The following is a 25,540-nucleotide window of genomic DNA, read 5'->3' as shown; positions in this document are numbered from 1 at the left end:
ACAAGAGCACCTTAACGGTCGCATTGCAACGTTTGTGTGTTGATCGGCATTAGTGGGTAACGTGCATCCCCATGCAGTAATATTTTTGGGCAGGACATCGCCTGTACATATATTTGTGATATTGGGCGTAATAATAATGTTAGGGTTTAACGTTGTACAATCAAGCTATGATTACGAGGGACGCTGTAGTGGAGGGCTTCTGAAATTTCAATCACCTGGGGTTCTTTACCGTGTACCTAAATGTAAATACACGTGCCTGAAGCGTTTTCGTCTCCATCGAAAATGCGGCTGCCGCGGCGGGATTCGATCCCGAGCCTTTGGGTTAACAGTCGAGCACCACAACCACTAGACCGCCGTGGCGGGTTATTTAAGCGCTTCCTGGTCGCCATTCGTTTTCCTAAGCACTTTGCTGATATTATCAACTACTTTACTGTTCAAAAGCGCGCGTTTCTATTGCAAACTAAAACGCCGTTCTAGACTGTTCGATTTACAACAGCCTCTTGCAGCTTCCCTATCCCTACACGTGATAGGGAAGCTGCAAGGCTGGCTGTTGAACTGATAATGGGGTGGCGTGGCACGGATTAATAAATAATATGAAAGCGGCGTCACGGAGTAAGACGGCAAGACTCCAATACACACGAACAAAATCTTCAATGGGCCAAGAAGAATTGATCAGGGGCTCATTTTCTTTGTTATGAACAACCTAATGAAAGCGACAGACAATGAAGCGGATGAAAATACGGGCATTAGTTGTAGTCTTCAACTTTAATGTGGCAATGTAATTACAATGTAAAGAAATTATAGTTTACCAAAAGATAACTTGCCGCCGGTATTGACCGAAAGTACAACCTTCGGATAACGCGTGCGAGGCTCTACCTATTGAGCTACAGCGACGGTCTTCCTCCCATGTACATTATTGCGTATTCCTGCGAATGTCAACATTTTAGCGCATGCCGCTCGTAGCCTTGATTTTGGGCGTGGAAAACTCTTTTTTGCCAGCTCACGTCACATAGAACGTGGTCTTTATACGAGCAGGCAGCTGTCCAACAGTCCCTCCCATACCACCTGGAGGCTTCCAGTTTGCCGGAACGAGCACACAAACATGTGTCTTTAGTTTTGTCGTCTAAATCCGCCGGGCCCTTTTTATAATAGTGATACCGCATTCCACCGTAAGGAAGTGCTATGAAGTAAATGAACTATACGTGATTCTACTATAGGGTAAAACACTTGACACGCAAGTGTGATCAATTAGTGGTCGCTTCACTGCCTAAAGTCAATATATAGAATGATCAACCTGTGGAAAGCGGCAAGAACGCTCTTGATGAGGACACGTCACGAAAAAACATATTTTGCGCATCACTGTTCTCATTTATGGTGCCCATGGTATAATTAAGATTTTTTTTTCAGCGACTAAACGCATAGTAATTATTGGTCGTCCTTTGCTTTCCAGGTAATGCAAAAGACACATCATAAAGGCGTACGTATTCACAGCTGCGCAGTGATTTCTTCAAGCAGCTCGGAATATAACAAAAAAGTACTTGCGTCGCAGAGTACTTAGAATTTTAGTGGTAATTTCTCGTAAGGCTTTTATACGGTATTTTGCACAAGTAGGCGTTCATTACGAAAGAACGAACGGCTACAGTTCCGATTAGCCGGACTCACGCGCTCTAGATTCGGCAAAACGCTGCCTTGAACACGCTTGTCCGCCACGCCACCGCCTTCGTCCTTCGGTAAAAAATTATGGTTTTCCTCGGCGTCTCACTAGCCATTTTTTTCGCAGGAAGTGCGACCGTACACCATTCGTTATCGTTCGAAGACACCTACAATATCCGAACGCGCGCGGCTTCTCAGTAGCGTTGTATTTATTTATTTGATTTGTACTCAGTAAATATATCGACTCGCGTATTATGCAACAGCACTATGTGATCATACGCACTTTCTTTAACCAATGAAAGCCAACAACAAAGAAAACATTTCTTGTCCTTAATACCCTTCGTGACACTCGAAAGGGATCCTCCTATCAAAATTATTTCGGTAAGAGAACTTCATTATTTGTCAGCGTTCCATGATAACTATGGCAACTGAACAACAACACATTGACCGTTGCGCTAACAATTTACAAAAGAACACGCACCGGATCATTTCTGAAAAACACCTACTGATTACACTCCGATGTTATTAGAAACGTACAATGGGGTCGTTGACCTTGCGGAAGGGCCTAAGAAGGGGCCGAACAGGTATTAATTTGCTTCATTCAGCATCAATGAAATACTCCGAGTAAGCAATTTATGTAAGGTGGAACCTATACAAGAAAAAATCAGCACATGAATGAGCCCGATATGTGTCACTAAATATGGCGGGCGTCCCCTCTAGGACGGCGAGAATAAATACTAAAGGCTAAAACCTAGAGCACCAAACCCGACTATATCGAATTCGTGTAAATCGAATGCTTATTTATATAGAACAATTTTCGAACAGGGCAATTCTTTACGTCAATGCATAGAAAAATTCACGGCTACATCTAACAAAAATAGCCGGAACAAATGAGATAACGATTATAGGGCAGAGTGAAACACCCCCAGAAGTGTGCCTTCTGTCACAAGAAGTTGTCTTTTGCTCACAGAAGGGGACATTCCGCATGCATTTGGAAGAATGATCTATCTGATCAGGAGGAGGCCATGCAGAGCGAGTAGAAACGTTTGCTTGCAATAGCGTCCTTTGTCGCATTATTCCTCGTCGGTGCGGCCGTCGTGCGGGGTCAACGTTTCCTTCTCAACTACCTTTTTTTACGCATTCACTATCGTAAAACAGAATCGCCTGGCCCGTATGCACATAGCTGGCGATAATAAATACAGTCGAACGCAGATAAAAGTTCCGACGTCGCCGCTAAGGTAGAACATGCTAGGAATCACGCGCGGTATGATACTAAAAAACAACGCCAACACTAGTGCCAAGGCAGACTAGAGGCGTCCCGCGTCCGACGAGTACGGACAGTAACGTATTAAAATGTTGTGTCGCTGGTTACATCGACAGCGTATTTTCTCGCCTAATCCCCCCTCCCTGCATATACCCCCAGCCCTAACGAGAATTGTGGCATCATAAAAACGTAACAGAAATTCCACGTATTGCCAAAACCGATTTCCTTGCATTATCGCGAAGGTTATCCATGAGGGTCGAACCGCACCATAAGTCGAACCGAAAATACGGTGAATTCTTTAAAATTTTATGCCGAATTGTACAGTATATGGAACTAATTCCCGTTTTTTAGCGAGTTCGATAACGGTGGGGTCGACTGTATACAGGTGGTCTATTTTGCTATTCTGTCACTTCTATATCTGATGAAGTTTAGGTGGGTGTTTGTACTATTTACAAAAGTCCAACGCTGAAACCTGATGCGCTAAACAGTGTGCGCATAGCCAGCAGTACGTCTGTATGCTCAGAGGTTGCAAAAAAAAAGATACAACTACGTATAAAGACGTAGCGACATTTCAAATATACAGCAGGCACTTATGGTTGCTGAACCATAAAATGACAAAAATTCCCCAATAGGTGGATTACAATAAAGCGTTTTTTTCTTTTTTCAAAAAAGGACCACTATTTTGATGGTAAGTAGAAGTAATGTACATAATATAAGCGCTGTCCAACTGATCATGAGTGTGTATTTTCACAACAACTTTAGGTTCGCAGCGTTGGTCAGGATTGCGATGCGAAAGCACAATGTATAATGTGGACGTGCTGCCTGAGAAGTCTCACAGCAACCGCATGTTACCAAAGAGCACGAGTTGGTGGAAGATGCTCAAGCTATAACATCAGTGGAATATACAACTCTAATTGCCCTTGTGCACCAGGTCATGGTAGGAATTTAACTTTTTTGGTCACTAATATGTTGTCAAGGTCTGACCATATTCAGCTGACGAGCGCAATGCATACATTGGTGTTCAAGATCACATCTGCCAAAATTTGCAACGCTACGCACCGCAGAAATAGGTCAAATTTCATGCCGAACGCGGCTTTCCCTTCATCTCGCGGGCGTGCGCCCAAAGAAGGAGGGAATGACGTACTACTAGGAATGGCCTTACGTACTTGTAAGTGCTCTGAAGTCCCTCTTCTACGTAGACGTAGACATCTGTGCTCCGACGTCACCCACAGTAGCACGTGACAAGGCGATAATTATTTTACGCGAAATGTGCAGCTTATGTAATTTGTTCCTTGAATAGATGAATGAAATTTGAGAGAAATAATAAGACACAGAAACGGAATGTGTGCGTGCTTTTCTTCGTTTTTTTTTGTTTTACTGCGAATCGCAGCGAGATGCGAGACTAATCTACCTTCGTTTCGCATGCGTTTCATGTTCTTGTGGCTTGTGCGTCGAGCGGACGCCAGCCCTGATAACGCAACTCTGCAATTTTCTACCCCGTTCCTGTGCTCATTAGGCTCATTTATTCTCCTGGGTCTAGGCAAATGTTCATATTGCACTGGCTCTTGATGCCTCTAGTCTCGTGCCCACACAAATTTCGCAGCTTTCATACCCATCCTTCACAAACAGCAGTACACCACAAAGAACACCGAGACAGCGCCCACGGCCGCTATATAGAAAAAAGGTAGCGGCCGTGCAACGCCCTGTGCTCGGGCTGGCTCGGGCGTCTCATACCCACGTCATAGAGAGGTTAAGAGAGGACACTCCCGTAGGGCCCCTGCAGCCGATTTGGGTTCGCAGCGCACCGAACGGAAGTGGGGAATCCTAACAGCCGCCTCAGAGATGAGAAATTGCAAAAACAATTAAAAATGCCGATCTGAGAGGCCATTATTTATAGGTAAAATTACACGGCCCCCGAGACCACGTTCTGTTCGTGTGATTGTTTCGGAGGTCATATATATATATATATAATATATATATATATATATATATATATATATATATATATATCATGCATAAGTAGCTTCGTGTAAGCCACACGGCCAGAGCGGCGAGCACACAATGCAATTATTTATGCAGACATGACAATCGTTGGGAGAGACGAAACATTTTCTTTGAAGTCACATTCTCAGTAAGTACATCTTGGAAAGGCGCAAAGGGCCACCTGTCGTCTCGCGAAATCCTGAACCACTTAGTACCACGCTCTCTCCCTGTGCTGTCGTTGTTGTTGCACCACGCAGCGCAGCACTAGCTGCCGTAGTACTTGACTCCGGACGGCATGACCTGGAAAAAGAGAAAAAAGTTGGTCTTATTTTCTCTGGCCTTCGCACAAATTGCTTCGACGCACTTCTCAGCGCCCTTTTGCGAAAAACAGTCCCAAGGAGTTGCCGCAGTGCAAACAAAGCAACCTTCGGTGCATGAACTATGAGGCAGTATTTAACGAGAATATTACGTCGTAGCCAAGGCCAACGAACACTGTTCTCATTTCTCAAGTTTTCTCTAATGCGGCTCTTAACATAGGCGTCAAGCACACTGCGAATACCACAAATAACGATTCTAAGCATAACTGCGCTCTTTCACACATTTGCACACCCATGCAGTGAATTAGAATTGCGTGTAGCGGCATTGTATGCATAAAGAAAACCTCACGACGCAAGCGGCGACTCATTTTTGGCGCCAAGAAACGATTTCTTCGCTAACGTGCTGCGCAGCATTTCAAGTTGCTATTTCTTAATGCAAAGCAATTCACGAGCATCATACGCGAAGCGTGAAGAACAAAGAACCTTTCGGCGCTAAAACACAAAGTGCGTCAAATGTCAAAGCTTTGGAGACAAATGCATTGCAAAGTGATGATGGGAAAAAAGAACCTAATGAAAGCGTTCTTACCAAGCAGTTGCCAAGCGGAGTGACTTCCCGGCAGACGATCCCAGCAGAGCCAATTTTATATGCGTCGCCGCGTCGTCTTGCCATGGTCTTGCCGGCAAACCTGACCATATATGGTAATGACAGCTACGAATCGATGACTTCAAACTGTCCAATCGCAGACGATAAAGACGGACTTAGAGCCACACTGCGAGCGAGCGGAAGCCACTGCCGCAGCCACATAGTCTGACAAAGACAAGTAGATGTATCGTGAGCCAGAAAAGGTACTGCAAGTATATAACACTAGTACGCGCGTTCTCTTGGAAACAGGGAGTGACGTGCTGCCGTCTAACGGCTGTCGAGAAGCTGCGTAGCTCCGCCGCTTATAGGCTCGTGTGTCCACTCTTGTCATTTTCTGTTACTCTATGCGCACGTGACCATGCATGCACAAGACATGTCTGTGCGTGTGCGTATGCGTCACGTGATTCTCCGGCTCCGACGCTGAAGAGGTCAGGAAAGGGATTCGGCTTGCGACGGCTACACGGGGCGAGCGGCATGGGTCTGAAGCTCGCATTCTCGCATCATGGTTTCGTGCCGCTACAAATTGTTTTTATCGACCAGGAAAAATTCTTCCGACGTAATGCTCTTCATTCGGTACGCAACAAATTCCAGCGTCGAACTAAGTTTCGCTATGTGGCCTGGTGAGGGGCCCTTTAACAGAATGCACGTTTTTGTTTCACTTGATTATCTTACTTCCTGAAAGCAGCAGTCGGCGCAACATCTTTACATATAGCAGTGAATTTCAGGGCGCCAAGTGGTTTATAGAGAAATACTGGGATGCAGTCAGCAATACCTGCTGCTGTGTCCGACTTCATGCCTTACATTTCGGATTCAAACATACATCGTAGGTTTTGCCAGTAAAGATGTTTTGGTAACATTGGACATCTCACAGAGTGGTAACTGTTTACACTAAGATCTAACCATCGCGAAGTAATACTCACATGGCTAACTTATTTGAAACAGCACATGATGTCAGAACAGGTTAGCCAGCTCGGAAAAGTAGGCATGATCTTACTGTCAACACATTTTACAAGTATGACAGAGTAACGATTACAGGTGTTACCAAACGCTCTTCTGCCAGACCCAAAGTGCTGCTGCTACTAAGTTCCTGGTTTTTGCTTAGGGCATTCAACAGTAAAACGATTGTGTAGCCGCTAGGGCGGCCAAGGTAAATGAATAACAAAGTATTCTCGGTTTTGCTAAGGAAGAAGCACTGAATGCGAAGCGAAACATGGAAATGTTACACAAGGTAACGCTACCGGCTTGCTCCTTTAGGATCCGATCTCGTGTAACTCTACAGCAGACTAGCGTGAAGGAATATGGTTGCAACAGGGAGCGAAGCGGTTTTCGTGCTGTCGCATCCACACGACACGACCGCGCCCTTTTTATGAAAGTGTGCAATTGCTGCCCAAGCAAAACAACTTTCCCTTTCATTTTCCGGTGCTGCCCTATGCCGTTTTCGCACGGGTCGGAACAACCGGTATTGCAAGAAGCAAAGCCTCGGAGGTGAAGAGACATTTCCCAATTTTCTGCAGAGTAGAACGCGATAGAGTAATCGGGCCCCTTGCGCATCACCTTCTCAGTCTGCATCTTTCATTTTCCGGTGCAGCCCTATGCAGTTTTGGTAGGGGTCGGAACAACTGGTATTGCAAAAAGCAAAGCCTCGGAGATGAAGAGACCTTTCGAAATTTTCTCCAGAGTAGAACGCGATCGAGTAATTGGGCCCCTTGCGCATCACCTTCTCAATCTGCAACTTTAATTTCCCGGTGCTGCCCTATGCCGCTTTGGTAAGGCTCGGAACAACCGGTAATGGAAGAAGCAAACCTCGGAGATGAAGAGACGTTTTGCGACTTTCCCAAGAGTGGAACGCGATAGAGCAATCGGGCCCCTTGCGCACACCTTCTCAATATGCATTTTTCATTTTCCGGTGCTGCTCTATGCCATTTTGGTAGGGCTCGGAACAACCGGTATTGGAAGAAGCAAAGCGTCGGAGATGAAGAACCTTTCGGGTCTTTCCCAAGAGAAGAACGCGATAAAGTAATTGGGCCCCTTGCGCACACATTCACAATCTGAAGTTTTCATTTTCCGGTGCTGCTATGTGCCGTTTTGGTAGGGGTCGGAACAACCGGTATTGCAAGAAGCAGAGCCCCGGAGATGAAGAGACCTTTCGCGACTTTATCGCTAGACGAAGGGCGCATGCGCCGGGCCATCAGTAAAAAGGCGGATTGCTTACCTGTATTCGGTGCTCGGTCGCAGCCTCAACTGTGTCGCAAGGAAACGCACATTTGTGCACGTAACATTGATGCGTAGCAGAATGCCTACTGCAAGTAAAGTTGTGGAGTACCCACTAAGCCATAATTATTCCTTTTGCGAATCAGCGTCCGTAAGGCAACATGCGAACGTATGCGGCTGCTCACTTTCTTCATACTTTTGCTGATTACGATGAACAATTATGTCTAAGCGCTTTGTCATGTGTAGGACCTAAAAACACCCACTCGTTGCGCACTTCACATGCATTGACGGCTGATGTGATTCTAAGCTTCTGCCACGCAATGTTACATTCGTTAAAGAGACTCATCCCACTACATGACGTTCATACATTTTTTTGAAAAAAGTTTCAAGCAACGGTATAGCTCAGTGGTAGAACACTGAGCTGGTAGAACACGCTTGCCATACAGAAGGCCTGAGATTGATTATCACTCGAACCAAATATTTTTACTATTTATTTTATTTGCATCTTTCTTGTTTCATCTTCAAAGGTGCGCTTAGTGAACACAAACGACACAAACAAAAAAGTACAGGACATAAGGCAACGAGCGCAAACTACCAACTGGTCTATTGTCTGAAAAATGTAGCCCCAAGAAAGGGGTGCGGCAAACGAGCATGCGCAGATGCTCATAAGAAGGCAAAAGGGGCAGGGCGATAATGATCAGGGGGGGGGGTACGGAAGAAAGGCAAAGGTGAAAAGGAGGGTAAGGAGGAAACGCGATCCGAAGAAGCAAGATCGAATCAAAATTAGCTTGTATTTTTCGCAAAATCTACCTCAGCCGCTGTGAGGACGATAGAAGGGGCACTAACACAAGCTTCCTCGCCTTCTTCCATAATTTTCAATGTCTCTAAAATTTCTCGGACAGTTTTATCTTCGGAGCGGGCTACTACAGCTGTTCATTCGAAGAAGGCTTTACATGAACATTTCTTGCAATGTGCCGCTAAGTTACTATTTGCTGCTAGCTGCTGGCAAGCGTACCGATGCTCTCTTAGCCTTAGATTAAGGCATCGTCCCGTCTGTCCGACGTACGACCTACCACACAATAACGGTATCTTATACACCACCCTTTTCGTGCACTCTACGAACCTGTCTCTGTACTTAACATCGCAAATTCGCTTTTGGGTCATTTGACCTGTATTGACCTTTTTGCACAGGCCTTTCAGCTTTTGAGAAGCTGAAAAGATTACGTTAATATCGTGTCGCGCAGCGATTTTCCTCATTCTATGTGAAACGTGTACGTATGCAAAACACAGGCCTCTTGGTTTATCTATAGGTACTTTAGCTATACTAGGTCGCGTTTTAGTTTCTCCTATCTGCTTTTCATAATTTGTGTATCATTCCTTTCAGATAGCCACTGCTCGAAGTCGCTTAATTTGGGTTTCCACGCTTTCTTCTACCCTGTGGGGCATGATTTCGCAAGGGCAGCTTCAGGCACGTGGTTGCGATTCCTCTTTTGATTATTTTTGAGCCCCGAATCGAAAGGAAGAGCCCTTTCTCACCCCGCACTTTGTACGACCAACAGTTGTTGATCCCCCATTCGATTCCAAGTCAAGGAAATGAAATCTACCTTCCACTGGGAGTTCAAATGTGAATTCCACCATTTGCTCTCTCAAATGACTTGACACACTACGGAGTAAATGTGTCTTTCTTGGTTCTTTTGGTGCAAATTAATGGTGGTCGACGTATGGAAACACGCGATAATGCAATTTCGCGCAGACTATCCGACATCTCATTGTTACCCACTGCCAAAAACAAATCTCATAAACCGGTGCAACGCAAGAACCGATTGGGACACCCTCTTTTTGGACATATAAAAGCCTTCATGTGCTATCATAGTTGAGTGCAGGTAATAGTTCAAAAGGTCGAGGAAACCCGCGACACTGCACTTGCACAAGTCCTGGACCTGGGAAATCCCGAACAGGTCAATGACGTCCTCTACTGCCCTGATGTTTTCTTTCCTCGGAATATTGTAGAAAAGGTCTTTGACGTCTATTGGAATACAGTTCACCGGTGGGCTGTCTCGTATGTATTCAATCACTTTGAAGGCGTTGGGAACCCAAAGGGGTCGTTGACTGGGAGGAAGAAAGAGCAAACTTGGAGGAAGGCCGCTAGGCAGCGTTGCCATGTACCTTTGTCTTCCAACTATCGTCCTGAAAAGGTTGCCCGTTTTGTGCGTTTTCACTGAGAAAAACGGCTTCAGGGTCATTTCCTTGCTTTCTTTAATTCTTTTCCCCAGAGTTTGCGCTCGTTGCCTTATGTCCTGTACTTTTCGTTTGCGTCATTTGTGGTTCACTAAGCGCACCTTTGAAAATGATCAACACCAACTAGGGACCCCTCCGAAGATGGATTAAATTTATCCCTTCCGATGGTTCTTTCCTTTGGGGCAATTGAATTGGGCCACAGCCACAGGAACGTTTTCGAAGCCGTATGCGATTTTCTACGGGAGACAAAGCGAATTGCTTATTAGGTTATTTAATTTCATTTTATTTTTCATTCATACTGGCTTCAAAAAAAAAAAAGAAATATATATATATATTTCTAATGTTTTTCTAGCCTTGAATATTAGTGTGAGTTTTTCCCTACATATCCTTTTTACAAACATATTTGAAATGTAAAACAATTGTATCTCAAAAATAAGGTGCCGCCCGTTTCATGGCCGATCCCCCACAGTGGGTTGCGCCAGGTTGCGAAGGTCCAACCAACCAACCAACACCAACTAGTCCACCCTATAGCTTTTCTCAATATCTTTCTTGGTTGTTTTCTCACGTACAACGCTGATTTTTCGCTAGCAACCAACGACGCTGACGCCGACACCGAAGCCGGAAATTCTTCGAAAGGAGCTCTTAACGCTATCGCATTAAAATATGCCTCGAGTGCCCCGATTACTATCGCAATAAAGAAATCTAGCGAAGCTTGCAAAAAGCCCCCAAGGATGGGTGACAGCAGAGCTGGTGGATTTGTTGGTGGACAAATCGGCGTACGTGTTCTGGGAGCGAAACAGAAGAGGAAGAGAACGAACATGAAGAACGTATTTGATCAAGTGTCAAAATTTCCTATCAAATTTATCATTTTTCCATTCTGTAACCTCCCCTCTAAAGAATTATAACATTTATAAAACCACTCAAGTCTTGGCCAATCCCCACAGTGGGTGTGAGCCAAAGTTGCAGGTGAACAAGAACAAGAACGTAGCGAAGCGAACGCGTGCCGGTTCGTGAAGAGGATAACTTTTCTACGCCACATGGCAACGTATACTCGTTCTAGTGTACTATACGTGGCTATGCTTTCTCTTTTTATCTTTTTTGTGCATGTTTCTTTCACGTCTTTCTCCCTGTATGTTTCTTTCTCTGCATTTATGTCCATTTTCTATTTTTTCGCAGGTTTTGGGTGTAGCGCCGCGTACGAACTGGTAAGAAACAAGATGACAGGAAAGAGGCGCACTCACAACTGAGCTTTATTTAGCCGTTTTAGGTAGGCCGTTTTATGTTGTTTTATGTGGTTTTACTATGCGGCAGTGTTATCCGTAACACGTAGTGCTTTACATGGCTTTATATTTGCAATCGACGCGAAATAAAGCTCAGTTGCGAGTGCGCCTGTTTCCTGTCATCTTCTAGACCCAAAGCGCTAGACCCAAAACCTGCAATGAAATACCAAGTAGCCTGCATTAACACCTTTGTTCTCTTTCTTCCTTTTCTTCTCTTTTTTCTCTTTCTCTTTCTTTCTATATCTTGTTTCGCCATATCTCGTTCTGTACTAGGTCGCTCAACTCGTGCCTTTTTATCTGTTACTTGCACTTGTTATTTCTTTATCTCTCTGTACTCCTTTTGTCACCCATCAAGTTACTGAATTCCGCACCCGACAAATGGGCGCACGCCTTCTGGTACCGAGGCAGACGATGAAGAAGTGGACAAAGATGCGGCGTGCCGTTTCATGGTGATGATAATTGTATCTCTATGGCACACGACCAACCTCGACCTTAACAGCTCTCCTGTAAATGTTTGCGAGCCGCTTGGATTTTAATTTTGTAGCTGTCGCGCAGGTGAGATTGTTCTTGCACCCTCCGGCACGGCGTGTGCAAGGGTGGTTTCCACACAAATAGAAAAAAATACAGCGCGCGTGGCAACACATCTCCCTTAAAAATATGTATGCCCAAATGGCCACCACACAGTAATGCAACGTTAATTCTACAAATGTGGTGGAAAAATTTGTGACGAAATTTTTAATGGACACTATATTTCTCTAAGGCGATGCGCAACAGTAACATGCTCGAAGCTGTCGTTTCCGCTCAGGAATTCATAGTCAGCTGTAATTACGCAGCGTCGAATAGAGAGCCGTTGAACAATTCACAACATAAAGCTACCCGTCTCGATGCCGCTAAAGCAGTTCATAACGCATATTTATTTGCCTTCAATGTGTAACAAAGTTTAAGACGAAAACTTTTTCATGTGGTATGCAATTGTGTCGTGTTTTCTTTGCATAGACCGTAAAGTAAGCTGCATAATTTATTAAAGTACAATAAATTGTGCTGTACAATTTAATGAGCGTTAAAGTTTGGCGTATGTTTTAAAGACGTGATCTTTATTGAACAAACGTGCTCTTCAGCGTATTTAACTTTAGCTTCCCCAGTTGATGGTATCATATGGCTGAGACCCCTAGCCAGGAATATTGTCTTTGAAAGACCAATTTCCAGTGTTCCCCTGGATTCCGTAGCACAGCCTTGCCAAACACTGCTTTAAAAAGAGAGGCAGGGCTGCCTGCCAACATACGAGGGGCACCCAATAGTAACCAGAATACGGCTGCGCTGGGCGGAGCGAGCGTAGTAGGCAATTCTGCCACTACGAGAATGTCGCGCTGCTCCTTTCGAGCAAATTTAACCTGGTAGCTTCTCCCAAGAAGGCTTTCTGTGGGTACAGAGACAGAGAAATGACTGTTATTTCGGTTGCCGGCCGATTGGGGGGGGGGGGTTCAGCGCAACCTAGCCCTAGAAGACGGCCAGTAGACATTTGGCTCTGGCGGCATCCTCGGCCTGCTGGACGGCCGTAAGTTGGTCAGCAGGGCCGTGCTGAGCAGCATGGACTCCCACTTCCTCCCAGTGTGAGTTTTTGGCGCAATCGGAGTGCCCGTGCGCACGCTCAAAGAATATGATCTAGGTCTATCCTTTCTCGACAAAATTTACCTTTGGATGAATATTGTTCTGAATTAAAACGATTATACTTCACCGGAGATGGATACATATTGGTTTGGAGAAGGCGCCACGCCACCAGCTGCTGCTTATTAAAGGAGTACTGACACGATTTTGAGGCATCGCAAAAGGGACATTACGCGTTTCCTTGGTATGCAGTGTCAACGTTGTCCACACACTGGAGTCGGAGAACACGTATAAAATATTTTAATTGGTTTTAAAGTTTTCGTCGCTGAGCATCTGCGAGCCAGTCCCACTGCAACGGACATTATGCCGTCGAGTCAAGACAGTTCCCCCGAGTTTGCGAGTTCTGCGTCCTGCATGCAGCCTAAATCGTAGAAATCACTGTCGGGGTCACTGTACGACAATTCAGTTATCGTTGTTTATGTGCATCATGAGCAGATGACGGATTTGCAGCTAGTACGTCGCGAGTTTCTATATCCATGTGACGTCACACTGCTATGAAACGTCACTGAGAAGCCACACCCTCTATATCGAAACCGAAAGTGTCTTTTTAAGGTAGTGGTAATTAAAATATATACGATGCATTCCCAGGCACCGCAGTACTGGTTTTAGGTTTCCCGAAACCAGTATATTTATTTAGAGCAACAATACAAAAAGTTTTAAAATTCGTGTGAGTACTCCTTTAAGTGAGTGATGTGCGGAGGGAAAGCGGGCTCTCCCCAGTCTGTTGTGTTTATTAATCTCCCTGTAGCTAACCATGCGGCCTCCTCCCATTCTCAGTCGCGGAGCCCCGATGGCTCGGCTTGTGAGTTCTCGAGACGCGGTGTTCGCTGCCTCAGTAAAACTTTTATTGGGCCTAGTCGGTACATAGCATTTAGGAACAGAACTTCAGCGCTGCCTCGTTGCCAGGGAAGAAGGAGTGCGCAGGTGCCCGGATGATATGGACAACCCGCTGACAACGAAAGTTAGCCAGGATTCGTAGCGCTTCCGTCGAGATGCGCCCCTTTGCGTAATTGAGAGTCGCGGTTTGCGAATCCCTAACTGTTATAGTGGGCAGTGTGGAAGCCATTGCGAGAGTAATGGCCGATTCCTCAACGACCTCGGCTCTGTTAGATTTAATGCATTCACTGACCTTAGGATCACCCTTCGAGTTGACTGCAACCATAGACGTATTCTGATTAGTTGTGTACTCAGCCGCATCGACGCACACCACGTCCTTAAAGCGTTCAAATCTCCTGTGTATAGCGCTGGTCCTTTCTTCCCGCCGTTCCTTGTGGTGTTTGGGATGCATTTTTTATGGTAGCGGTGGTATATTACGCTGCTTCCTAATGCCGTAGGGAATTTCCACATTTGTGCCGTATTGTGACGTGTAGGTAGTCGGAGCTTTGTACATATGCTTCTGCCAGTAAGACGTTGCGTGAGTCTTTCGTACCGCGCTATCGTACTTATTTATTTATTTATTTATTTATTTATCTATTTATTCTTTTATTTATCTTCATACTCTCAGGTCCCAAGGGAATCGTAGAGAGGAGTGGTTTTAAAAAAAATTTATTAATTGCGACTTTGAAGGCGGTAAGGGCTTCTATAAGTTCTTCGAGCGTGTTGTGGACACCTAAGGATAACAGTCTGTCATTCGATGTGTTTATAGGCAATCCTTTGGCTTGTTTCAATGACCGTCAAATGACACCTTCGATTTTCGCCTTCTCTGGTACTTGGAGTTTTAGGTAGGGAGCTACATATACTATACGGCTAATGATAAGACCCTGATCCAGCCGTACCAGGACGTTCTCCTTCATCCCATAATGTCGCTTACCTATTCTCCTAATTAGCCTCATTTGTTCTGCGCTGTTGTCTAATATTATGACTGTTTCCCCGTTATGACCCTTCGCTGATACGTGGAGTGAAAGGACTCTTATGCTGTCCACAATGGGTATTTTGTGACCATCTAAAAAAAGATTTATGTTTGGTTTTTCCATTCTACCTTTAAGACCCCTGCTTTTCGGGCGGTAGAGAAGTAATCCTGATTTGCGGTGAGCATCTCAGGCCTTTTTCTATCACATATTTCTCGATCGTATGTATTGCTGTTGGGAGAGTTCTTTTTACGTGTCCATTACTTCCTCTCCTTACACACAGGGTTATATTAGCGGCGTAAACGCTGTCTTGTAAACCATCTATATTTCCTCATTGTTCTGGCAGGTCGATCATACCTACACTGAATAACAAGAGAGATAAAAAAGATGTTTGTGACGTGACCCTACTCCCTAGTTAGATTTCCTTGGATATCACATCACCAATTGTGGTTTTTGCGGTACGATCACAGAGAAAGTCTTTAATATAGTTATAGGTTCACGGCCCTACTCCTAGGCCTTGCAAGTTTTTTACGATAGCCCTGTCGGCGATGTTATCAAAAGCCTTTTTAAGATCAAGGCGAAGGATAACATTGTTTTCCAATGTTTGATGTTTCATATTCATTATGTTGTGTTTCAATTGTAACACATTATCTTCTGCAGAGAGTGTTGGTGTAGAATCAGTCATGGCGTGCGGGAAAAGGCCATTAACGTCTGTATATTTAGTTAGACGTGTGAGGATAACGTTCTGCATGAGCTTGAGAGTACATGATGCTAACGAGATAGGCTTGATATTTTCAAGTGAAGATTCTTTCCCGGCTATGGGATCATTACAACGGGGGCGGTACTCCCATTGGCGGGGAAGATTACCCCGTTCCCAGCAGGTGTTAATATACTTGGTGAGCGCCGAGATGAATTTATCATCGCGATTTCTCAGGACCTTGTTGGTGATTTGATCGACACCTGCCGCTCATTTAGTGTTGAGCGTGATTAGCTCCGCTAGTACTGCAGGCTCGGCCGGGAGCGGTTAAGATTAGGGTTCGCCTTTCGAATATACTGATGCTGTGGTTGTTTGGTTGCACTTCCAACGTATCATGTTTTCAGATCTTGTAAAAGTTCTTCCTCCGTATCTGTGTATCTGTGAATTATATTTTTCAGACAGTGTTGCTGCGTCATTTTACAGTGTTCTGGTTTAAAGGGAAATGCAGAGGATGCCAGAATTAAAGTATCCTTATGTCTATCGCCATTGCGTTGCATGTGGCCTCCGAATTCCAACGGCTTAATCTGGTGGCATATTCCTGGATTTCGTTATTGAGCAGGGTAATTTCCCGACTTTAGTTAGGATTAAGGTTTTGCTATTGCCATCGTTTCTGCATGCTGCGTTTTTTTCTTCCACATATGTAGGACTTTGCAATTCATTTCCTCTTCTACCGCTTTTGCCGGAATAGTTTTGGTGGATCGTTTCACACTTTGGCGTAGGGTTTGTGTACTAAGATATATGTGATTTAGGACTTCATCAGCCTCCTCCTCCTTCCAGATTTCGCTATTCAACAATCGCTATTTTTCTGCCGTTTTTGTCTAGGTGGGCATGTGTGCACTGTTGTTGCTATGCTGAAATGGTCGCTACCAAGGTTTTCTAGTGCGTTTATCCACTGCTGATCGGTTGCGTTCTTTGGAAAAGTTAAGTCGGATGTAGTATCATTGCTAACACTGTTGTTGTTTTCTAACCAGTCAATGCACCAACTACCCCGACAACATGCGTTATTGAACACTGTTGTCCATCCTAGTGGGTGCCCGGGGATCTGTTACGAGGCTGAGGCCCTGGTGTTGAGCGTCTAACCATTAATGACGACCTTTGATGTTATTTAAATGGTATCACCATGCCGCGTGTGGTGCAGCAAAATCCCCTACAATTATTATGGCCTGTCTTTCCGCTACATTTAAAGACTTACGAAAAATCCGTCCCAATCTGATCTTATGTCGGGGGCTACAGTATGTTTTTAACATAAAAAGGCTTTCTGCTCCCTTGCGCGTGGGGATGGTTTCAATCAGGATGTGGTTTACGCCGGAAACCGAGTGTTGTGTTCTATGACCGTAAGGTTTCTTATCTGCACGAGTTCTAATAGAGGCCTTCTCGTCAGAAGCACCGTATTATATATATCCCGATAATTTAGCCAGTCCCCCCATTTCTTGCAGGCTGATGGTGTCGGGTGCCTGCTTGCTACTTATGAATGGCTGTAAGTTTCCCCCGTTGCCGGCGATAACCGCACCGGTTCCATTGCTAGATGACGTATGTATTGCGTGGAGCCATGTTTAATGGTAGGAGTCTCCCCAGTGACTTTATTGGTTTTTGTCAATACGGGTCGTTTATACGGTTTTGCTGTCACCTTTACCCGACCAACTACCGCAGGTCTCGATGTTTTTATGCCTATTCTACTACTGTGAGTTGGGTTTCTGTGTCCTCTATTCTTTGCAGAAATTCCACGAACTGTACTTGCAAACCGGCAAATTGTTGTTGCAGCGTCTTAATTACCACCACAATCATTACTTCTATATGCTTGTTTAAGAGCGTCGAGACGCTGCTTTCGGCGTCTGGCGCTTCTGTTTTTCTTTTGTATGGCAGTGTCGCTGCCGGTTGTGCTACAACTAGTGTTGGTTCACAGCTGGGCGTCTGTGCCCTACTGGCGGCAGGGGTCTCATTCGGTTCGCGTGTCCCACTTTGCTGAAGATGGGCATTATTTTTCTTAACTGTTGTGTTTCCTCACTCTGCTTGGCGTTTTCGCGAGTAATTTGCGCCAGTACTTTCTTATTTCAACTATTTCGCGCTCTAGGGCGGACACTTCGTGTGCTTTAGGTGTTATGTTAGACGGAGTAGCAGCGCAGGAGTTCCTCTCATCCCAACTCACGTGCCCTGTGGTGCCGTCATCCCCTCCACACACCAGAATTGTGCGAGTGGGCGATTTTTCGAGCCACAGCATTACTTTCAGCACGTCGTCTCGGCGGCGACCTAGGTGAACCTAAAGAGCTAGGCCTACGACGTCATTCTCCTGCCATCTTGGCGGGAACGATGCCGAACTCGGGTGCGATCGGGCCACCTCCTAGCCGAGAGACGCGAAGATGGACGTTGCGAAGTGGAAGGGGAGGCGATTTTCTCGGACGAATACGACGACAAGGGCTAGATTGCGGTTCACAAACGCCGTAGTAGAGCCTGGAGACGCTAAGTTCGGGACGAACGAGCCCAGAACAACGGAGACTCGCCAGTTTGAATGGCGTGAAGTCTTCATCAATGAACGGAACCGAGGCAACCTCAGCTACCAGGAGATGACTACAAGATCATGATCAGCCCCAGAGGCGGGCTAGACATGGCGCAACAGCAAATTGCGAACATAAAGGGCGTAGTTCTGCGAGCAGCGCACTGACGCCAGAATATGCTGGAGAAGAAAGCGCAGGGTGTCGTGTATAGGATCTCGTGTTCAGACTGCCCCACCGTCGGGGAAACAAAGAACTTCCGCGAAAGGATGCGGCAGCGTAAGTACGATCTGCGTCAGCTGAACAGCGAAAGGAGTGCAGTAGCGGAACACTGCGAAAAATGTGACCACCGCATTTGTCCTGACGATGCGGTGATCCTGGAACAGGAAAGCTGTTGGCGCCGGCGGCTTCTCCTCGAGTCGTGGCATATACAGAATACAGCGGAAAACATCAACCGCACCACGGGAACCTTGCCCCCCTCTATTGTCAAGGCTTGCGGCAACTGTCGGCAAGAAAGCGCATATAAGCGCCGTGCACCTCGGGCCATCTCACCCCTGAAGAAGAAGCCGGTCAGGCTTCGAAACGTCGGGTTTTTTAAAATAAACCTTCTGGTTGGAGTTTCCCCTTTTGCCTTTAGTCTTTCACCCAACCAGGCAGACTTCTGCCGAATGTTTACCTTTAATTCATTACGTCGAGATTTTGGCCAAGAGACCATGCAGCTTGCCAAGCGATTCACCAGGATCGTCGAAAGGATAGCGGTATTCAAGTCCCACTTGGATTTCAACCGTACGTGCAAAGAGAACGGCGTCATCCCGCACAGCCTACGTCTGAAACGCCCAGTTTCTTCATCCGAAAGCATCCTGATCATCAGGAAAACTGAACAACGTCTGCTCACCGCACGCATACGTGAGTGCAACGCGACCATCAAGAAGAAAGAATTGGACCTTTTCTTCGCCCGACGCCAGCTGGAACACCGCATCCCCGATATAATGCCATCTCTGGAGGATTTTGCGAAGAAATCAGCTGCCACCGAGGCCAAGAAACACAAGGTAGCCCAAGACAAGAAGTTGGGCAGCATACTTTGGGACCGGGAATCGGCGACTATTCCCCCAAGCACCTTCGTGACAAACCTCTCATCCCGACATCTCTCAACCCCGGAGTTAGCCGCACTAGCCAAGGGACATGGTTTCAACATCTCGGCCATTCCCCCTATCTCGAAGATAGTCGCTGCAGTCGAGGACGGGATTCAACACCTTGAAGCCGGCGCCCGTCAAGAGACCCGTCTCAAGGTAATAGGAGTTCTTTCCAAGATACCGGCTCGGCTAAGCAGGAACCTTCCTGACGAAGAGAGGAAGGCTCTCATAGATTTGAAGAAGGACAAGACCATCGTAGTCCTACCGGCCGACAAAGGTAACAGCACGGTCGTCATGGATCGCGCCGACTATGAGAAGAGGGCAGGAGAACTTCTGAACGGGGAGGCTTACTCCAAGATCAAGAAAGATCCGACTCCTCAAACCCAAACCAATCTGAACAGACTTTTATCGCAGATCTTCACCAATCATCCCGATTTCAAAAACCTCTACCTGAAGTTGATTTGCAGAAACGGATCCGCCCCGAGTTTCTACGGCCTCCTAAAGGTCCATAAATCGGGAATTCCTCTCCGACCCATCGTCGACTTCACCCGCTCCCCCTTACGGGCTCTGTCATCCTATCTGGACAGGGTAATCGTGCCCCTGACCGGGAAGACGGACACATACATTTGCCACTCGGGGCATTTCGTAGAACTGGCGTCCAACGTTGTGCTTGAGGAAACCGATCGCATGGTGTCTTTCGACGTGGTTTCCCTTTTCACCAGCGTGCCCGTGCCCCTCGCACTGACTGTGACGCGCCGGGCCCTCGAAGACGACCCCACCCTGATCGACCGAACTCCACTTTCGGTAGACCAGATATGCCAGCTCTTGGAATTTTGCCTCTCAAGCACTTATTTCTCTTTCAACAACGTGTTTTACAGACAGACCAGTGGGACAGCCATGAGGGACTCGATATCGGCAGCAGTGGCAGCTCTCGTAATGGAGGATATCGAAAAGCGAGCGCTTGCCGTTTGTGACCCCAAGCCCAAGTTGTTTGTTCGCTACGTAGATGATTGCTTCTGTGTGGTGAAATTCGGTGAGGCCAGCAACCTGCTCGCCCGTTTGAACTCCGTGGATCTCCACGTTCAGTTCACAGCGGAAATGGAGATCCATTCAACCCTCCCGTTCCTGGATGTGTTGGTGAGAAGACAACGTCAGAGCCTCTCTTTCTCTGTCTTCAGGAAGCCAACACACACAGGACGCTACCTCCACTTCAGCTCAAATCACCCCACCTGCCACAAGTTCTCCGTTGTACGAAGCCTCGTGAAAAGGGCCGAAAGAATCTGCTCGTCTCCACGACGGCAGAAGGAAGAAAAAGGAAAAATAATCCGGGATCTCGGCGACAACGGCTACACAAAGGCGTTCATTCGCAAGGCCCTGCGCAGGAATAAGGGCGGTGGGGGTAGAGAGCCAGCGGCGCCGCCTCAGCGACGTCGTGTGCCGATTCCCTACATCGCGGGAACCAGCGAAACATTAGTGCGCATTCTGAGAAAGGCGGGGGTCGGCGTGGCACACAAGCCAACCACCACCATCGGCCGTTTTTTCCCCCTTCCCAAAGACCGCGCGCCTGTGGAGAAAGCGCAGGGTGTCGTGTATAGGATGTCGTGTTCAGACTGCCCCGCCGCGTACGTCGGGGAAACAAAGAACTTCCGCGAAAGTATGCGGCAGCGTAAGAACGATCTGCGTCAGCTGAACAGCGAAAGGAGTGCAGTAGCGGAACACTGCGAAAAATGTGACCACCGCATTAGTCCTGACGATGCGGTGATCCTGGAATAGGAAAGCTGTTGGCGCCGGCGGCTTCTCCTCGAGTCGTGGCATATACAGAATACAGCGGAAAACATAAACCGCACCACGGGAACCTTGCCCCCCTCTATTGTCAAGGCTTGCGGCAACTGTCGGCAAGAAAGCGCATATAAGCGCCGTGCACCTCGGGCCATCTCACCCCTGAAGAAGAAGCCGGTCAGGCTTCGAAACGTCGGGTTTTTAAAATAACCTCTGGTTGGAGTTTCCCCTTTTGCCTTTAGAAAAAATGCTAGTTTGGAGCAGCCTATTGCTGTATTCGCAGCAGATGCAAAAATATTCCAAACGACTCCTGCAGTTTTAAGCATCCTGTAAGCATCTAGCAAAAATAATATTTAAAATTAAACTTATTGCACATACACTTACCACTGAACATTTCCAGAAACAATATTTAAGCAGATGGATGGTCATTGAACACTATGTAAAGCAGCAACACATGTTTAAACGCCAGTAGCTTTGGCAGAAATATTATAAAGGCGATAAAGGTGAGCACCAAATTATCAATGTAGCCGCGATCACATGTAACTATCGCCAAAACAGCGATTCATAATCGGTACGAGATTAAAACAATATGTTATTTTCCTCTTTCTCTAAAATATCTGGCATTGAAATTTTAAAAAAAGAAACAGCTATTTCAGCTATAGGGTTAAAATGCCAGTTCTTTTCGTATAAATGAGTAATAATAACAATAACATCTGGGGTTTAATGACCAAAAACCACAATATGATTATGAGATACGCCGTAGTGGAGGGCTCCGGAAATTTCGACCACCTGGGGTTCTTGAACGTACACATAATCTAAGTACAAGGGCCTCAAACATTTTCGCCTCCATCGAAAATGCAGCCGCCTCGGCCTGGATTCGATCCCGTGAACTTCGGGTCAGCAGTTGAGCGCCATAACCACTAGAACACCGTGGCGGGGCACGCATAAATGAGGTCAAAGCTGATAAATTGGTGAATGTAATCAGTCGAACATCAATGTCCTCAAAGCGGAAGTTAGTAATTAATATGGCATCGAACTAATGTCACACGCAGTTCACCAAAATAGTCTCCTTGTCAGGTACAAATAAACAGTTAGTTAAGATATACATAGTGCCATCACTTGTGGAATTGTCAATATGCTAGTATGCAGCTAGCATGCAAGCGGCATGCTAGCACATTAAGATGATAGTATACAGCTTTTTATTGTTTTGTGTAGGCTCGTTGGACAGTCACATGGCAAAGGTCGATTATTCTGTCCCGTTTTGCAGAACTCTCCGCTTGTATGATAGCTTGTTTCTGTGTTTTGAGTTGGTACACGATCATAGTACTCAATGGCATTCTCACCACATGGTTTGTATTGTAAGATTATTTCGCATTCTCCTTAACAAACATTTTACGTTGTGGCAGAAAATGAGGCTTCTCAAATTTCACTTTTTTGTGTTACCAGAGAAGTGCACCTCGAATCAAGAGCTTCGTTTTTTTTCTGCAGCGCAGAATTGTGGACAATTCCGGCCTTCAGTCTGTTCTCAAAGTTTTCATACACTCATATGCAAAATAAACATGTTAAATGTGTCAACATCTTCTATGCCCACTCAATGAGAACTGTTCATCAACCTGTCCCTCTGTCACCTAAAACGATGATCGTCGTGAAGAAAAAAGTCCCAGTTTCGCCGCAAGGGTGACGCATTGAATGCAATAGCAACTTGTGGGAATGTCACATGAAGAATGGCAAGCAGCTGGGAACATGCAGCGCGCTGATCAAGCACAAACGACGCACGAAAAGAACACACACTGAACGAGCGCAGGCTAACAACTGCCACAGCTCGACACCTGCAGCGCGCTGCTTAAACACAAAGAAGGACGCGCGGAAAGAACGCCCAGGTATACACAGGACGAGCGCGTACTAACAACTGCCACAGTTGATACTTTGTTTTTGAGCAGGGACCTGCACGTATTGACTATACCCAACCTACTAGCCCCTTCTCTGGCTCGTCTAGCTAGCAGCTCACTCACTTCTTTCGCAAACGCCACCTCTGTGCGGCCTATAACTTCAACGCAAACTTTGCGGTGAAAATAGAAAACGTACAAACCTCCCCTCTCAGGAGAAAAGCGCGCCGGCGACGACGCCCTGTAGGGAAAAGTAAAGGTCGGACGCGCGAGACGTTACTAGAAACGTTGGACGCGCGCATCCCAGCTCTTGCGAAACACGAATGGAGCGACGACATCTAAAGTGCGCCCTTCGAGCCATCTTTCAGTTGGTAGTGAACATGCTGAAACAAATCCAAGCTTTGCGTACCCCCCAGCGGCATAATGTTTCATACTACAAAACTACTAAAGCAATCTACAAAACTAGATTGCTTTAGCTAGCGCTCTGTCTACAGGTTTTTTACGCATTTTCAAATTCGCTCCTCGCGCAGCAGCTGTATCGTGCCGCAGTAATGCCGCAGTAATGCCGCAGTAATGCCAACAATATCCTGCGTGGGTAGTGGGGTACGGTGCAAAAACACAAGCAGAAGACCAGTAGGTCTCTAGAATTCAGGCGACGTTGCGGTTATACAGGTTGTATTTGACATTTTTAGCAAAGCGTCTTCACGCACCACTCCGCACAGTTGTACCATGCCATACCAGTGCAGGAAACGACTTACATTTCACGTTTTTTTTAATGAGCCTGCCTTGCCAAAACTCGTTCAAATCGGTCGCAAAACGACGGCAAAGTGAAGTAGACGCACCGTCAAGCTCCTCTTGATCGGCTTTACAGCGGATCGAGAGATGCGTTGCGGCAGACGCGCCTGGGGTCGGTGCAGCTAGATGATATGTTAGTAATAGTAATAATAATAATATCTGGGGTTTAACGTCCCAAAACACGTTAATATGATACGTTAAGTGTTTCTCACTCAGTGCAGTAGGTTTACTTCCATAAATAGATGATGAGCACTTATGAGAGAAAAGCACGCGTGTTTGTTTTCAAGGGTTGAAAAAACAATATTTGATAATGCCAAATCTGGCACAGAATTGCAGAGTAATGTATAGCCTGGTGGTTAAACTTGTCCAGCGTCCACACAGTGTTATGGTAACGCAAAATTTCTGCAGTAAGTTGTACGTGCGACAGAATTTAATGAAGAATAACTTCGTATCATTTTGTTTATATCTCGGTGAACAACGCCGTGAATCTCAAGAGCGAAATCCATCCGAAGCAAATCCAAAGCCTGCATTGTCGAATATTCCCATGGTGGTTGAACCGCCGCTCAAAGAACCCCCCTGTAGACATTAGAGCCAGATTTCCCTCTAGCTATTGTGAAACTATATGGCGAGCCGTAACTGGTGTACATAAAAATCTCGCCTTTGGTATGCTGAAGGGCATATTGCATGTGGCAGATTTGTCTAACGTAGTGCGGTGTGGAGCAAGGGATGGCCGGTTGGAATCCCCGGTCGTGCTTAAAATTTTTCTCGCCTCATATATATATATATTGTAACGTGCGCAGGAGAAGTTGATTGGGCATTTAGTGAGCACCCAGGCAGAAAAGATCGTGGTGAGCACTGGAGCAGCGTCGTCGTTTTCTTCTCCCGCTTCTCTCGATTCCCTCTGGCAGTGACATTGGCAGTGGCACCATTGAGTACAAAACTTTACAGCAGAAGCAATTTAGGTACACAAATTACAGATTACGCTCTCTTTCGATTTGACAGCCCTACATACCAAATAAAAGTAATGGCCACTAGCTGTCAGTTGCGGAAAAAAAGAGTGTTTTGGAGAAATGAAGAGTGTGTATATGTGTATGTAGTAAACACTTTTTATACTTCTGTGTACGTATTTTACAACTCACTTGTCGGACGGAATATTAATTGGATATTCTTTTTTTACAGGAACGTGTATCATGGGAAGATGCGTATTACAAAACACCGGTAGACACAACTTTCGACAACGATTATAGTTACTTCAAAATAGGTTTAAACGAAATGCATCACCCAAGCGTAGGTGAAATAAAAACAAATTATTACGGTTTATATAACATGGAGCACAACGCCAATAAATATGTGGGTTTCTTTTTAAACTCTCCGTGTATGCCTCAATCCTGCAATTTAATAGCCCGCATGAAATAATAGCCCGCATGAAATGTAAACTGACATGAACTTGTTATTACATAACGCCTTACAATACATCCGGTCTCTGCACTCCATACAAACATTGCTCATTGCAGGCGCACTGGCACGGCTACTGCTGACTAATCAAGATGTGAATCGTCCTAACAACTTCCACTGCCATGTGAGGCTGAGGTTGACTGGC

At 45.9% G+C, this 25,540-nt stretch overlaps 2 long non-coding RNA genes across 2 annotated transcripts in view; one reads left to right on the top strand and one right to left on the bottom strand.

The window, feature by feature from the left end:
• The window catches only part of LOC119374383 (uncharacterized), a 239,275-nt gene that overhangs the window by 28,624 nt on the left and 185,111 nt on the right, over positions 1 to 25,540 (bottom strand). The window lies entirely within an intron of this gene.
• On the top strand, positions 3,682 to 25,307 carry LOC119374382 (uncharacterized). The gene is made up of 2 exons (XR_005180152.2): positions 3,682 to 3,854; positions 25,120 to 25,307. It is a non-coding gene; the product is annotated as an uncharacterized LOC119374382 (long non-coding RNA).

The sequence above is a fragment of the Rhipicephalus sanguineus genome, chromosome 11 (assembly GCF_013339695.2).
Source record: "Rhipicephalus sanguineus isolate Rsan-2018 chromosome 11, BIME_Rsan_1.4, whole genome shotgun sequence".
Lineage (NCBI taxonomy): Eukaryota > Metazoa > Arthropoda > Arachnida > Ixodida > Ixodidae > Rhipicephalus > Rhipicephalus sanguineus.
Note: the sequence above shows the minus strand (reverse complement) of the source record. Positions and strands in the feature narration are given on the sequence as shown.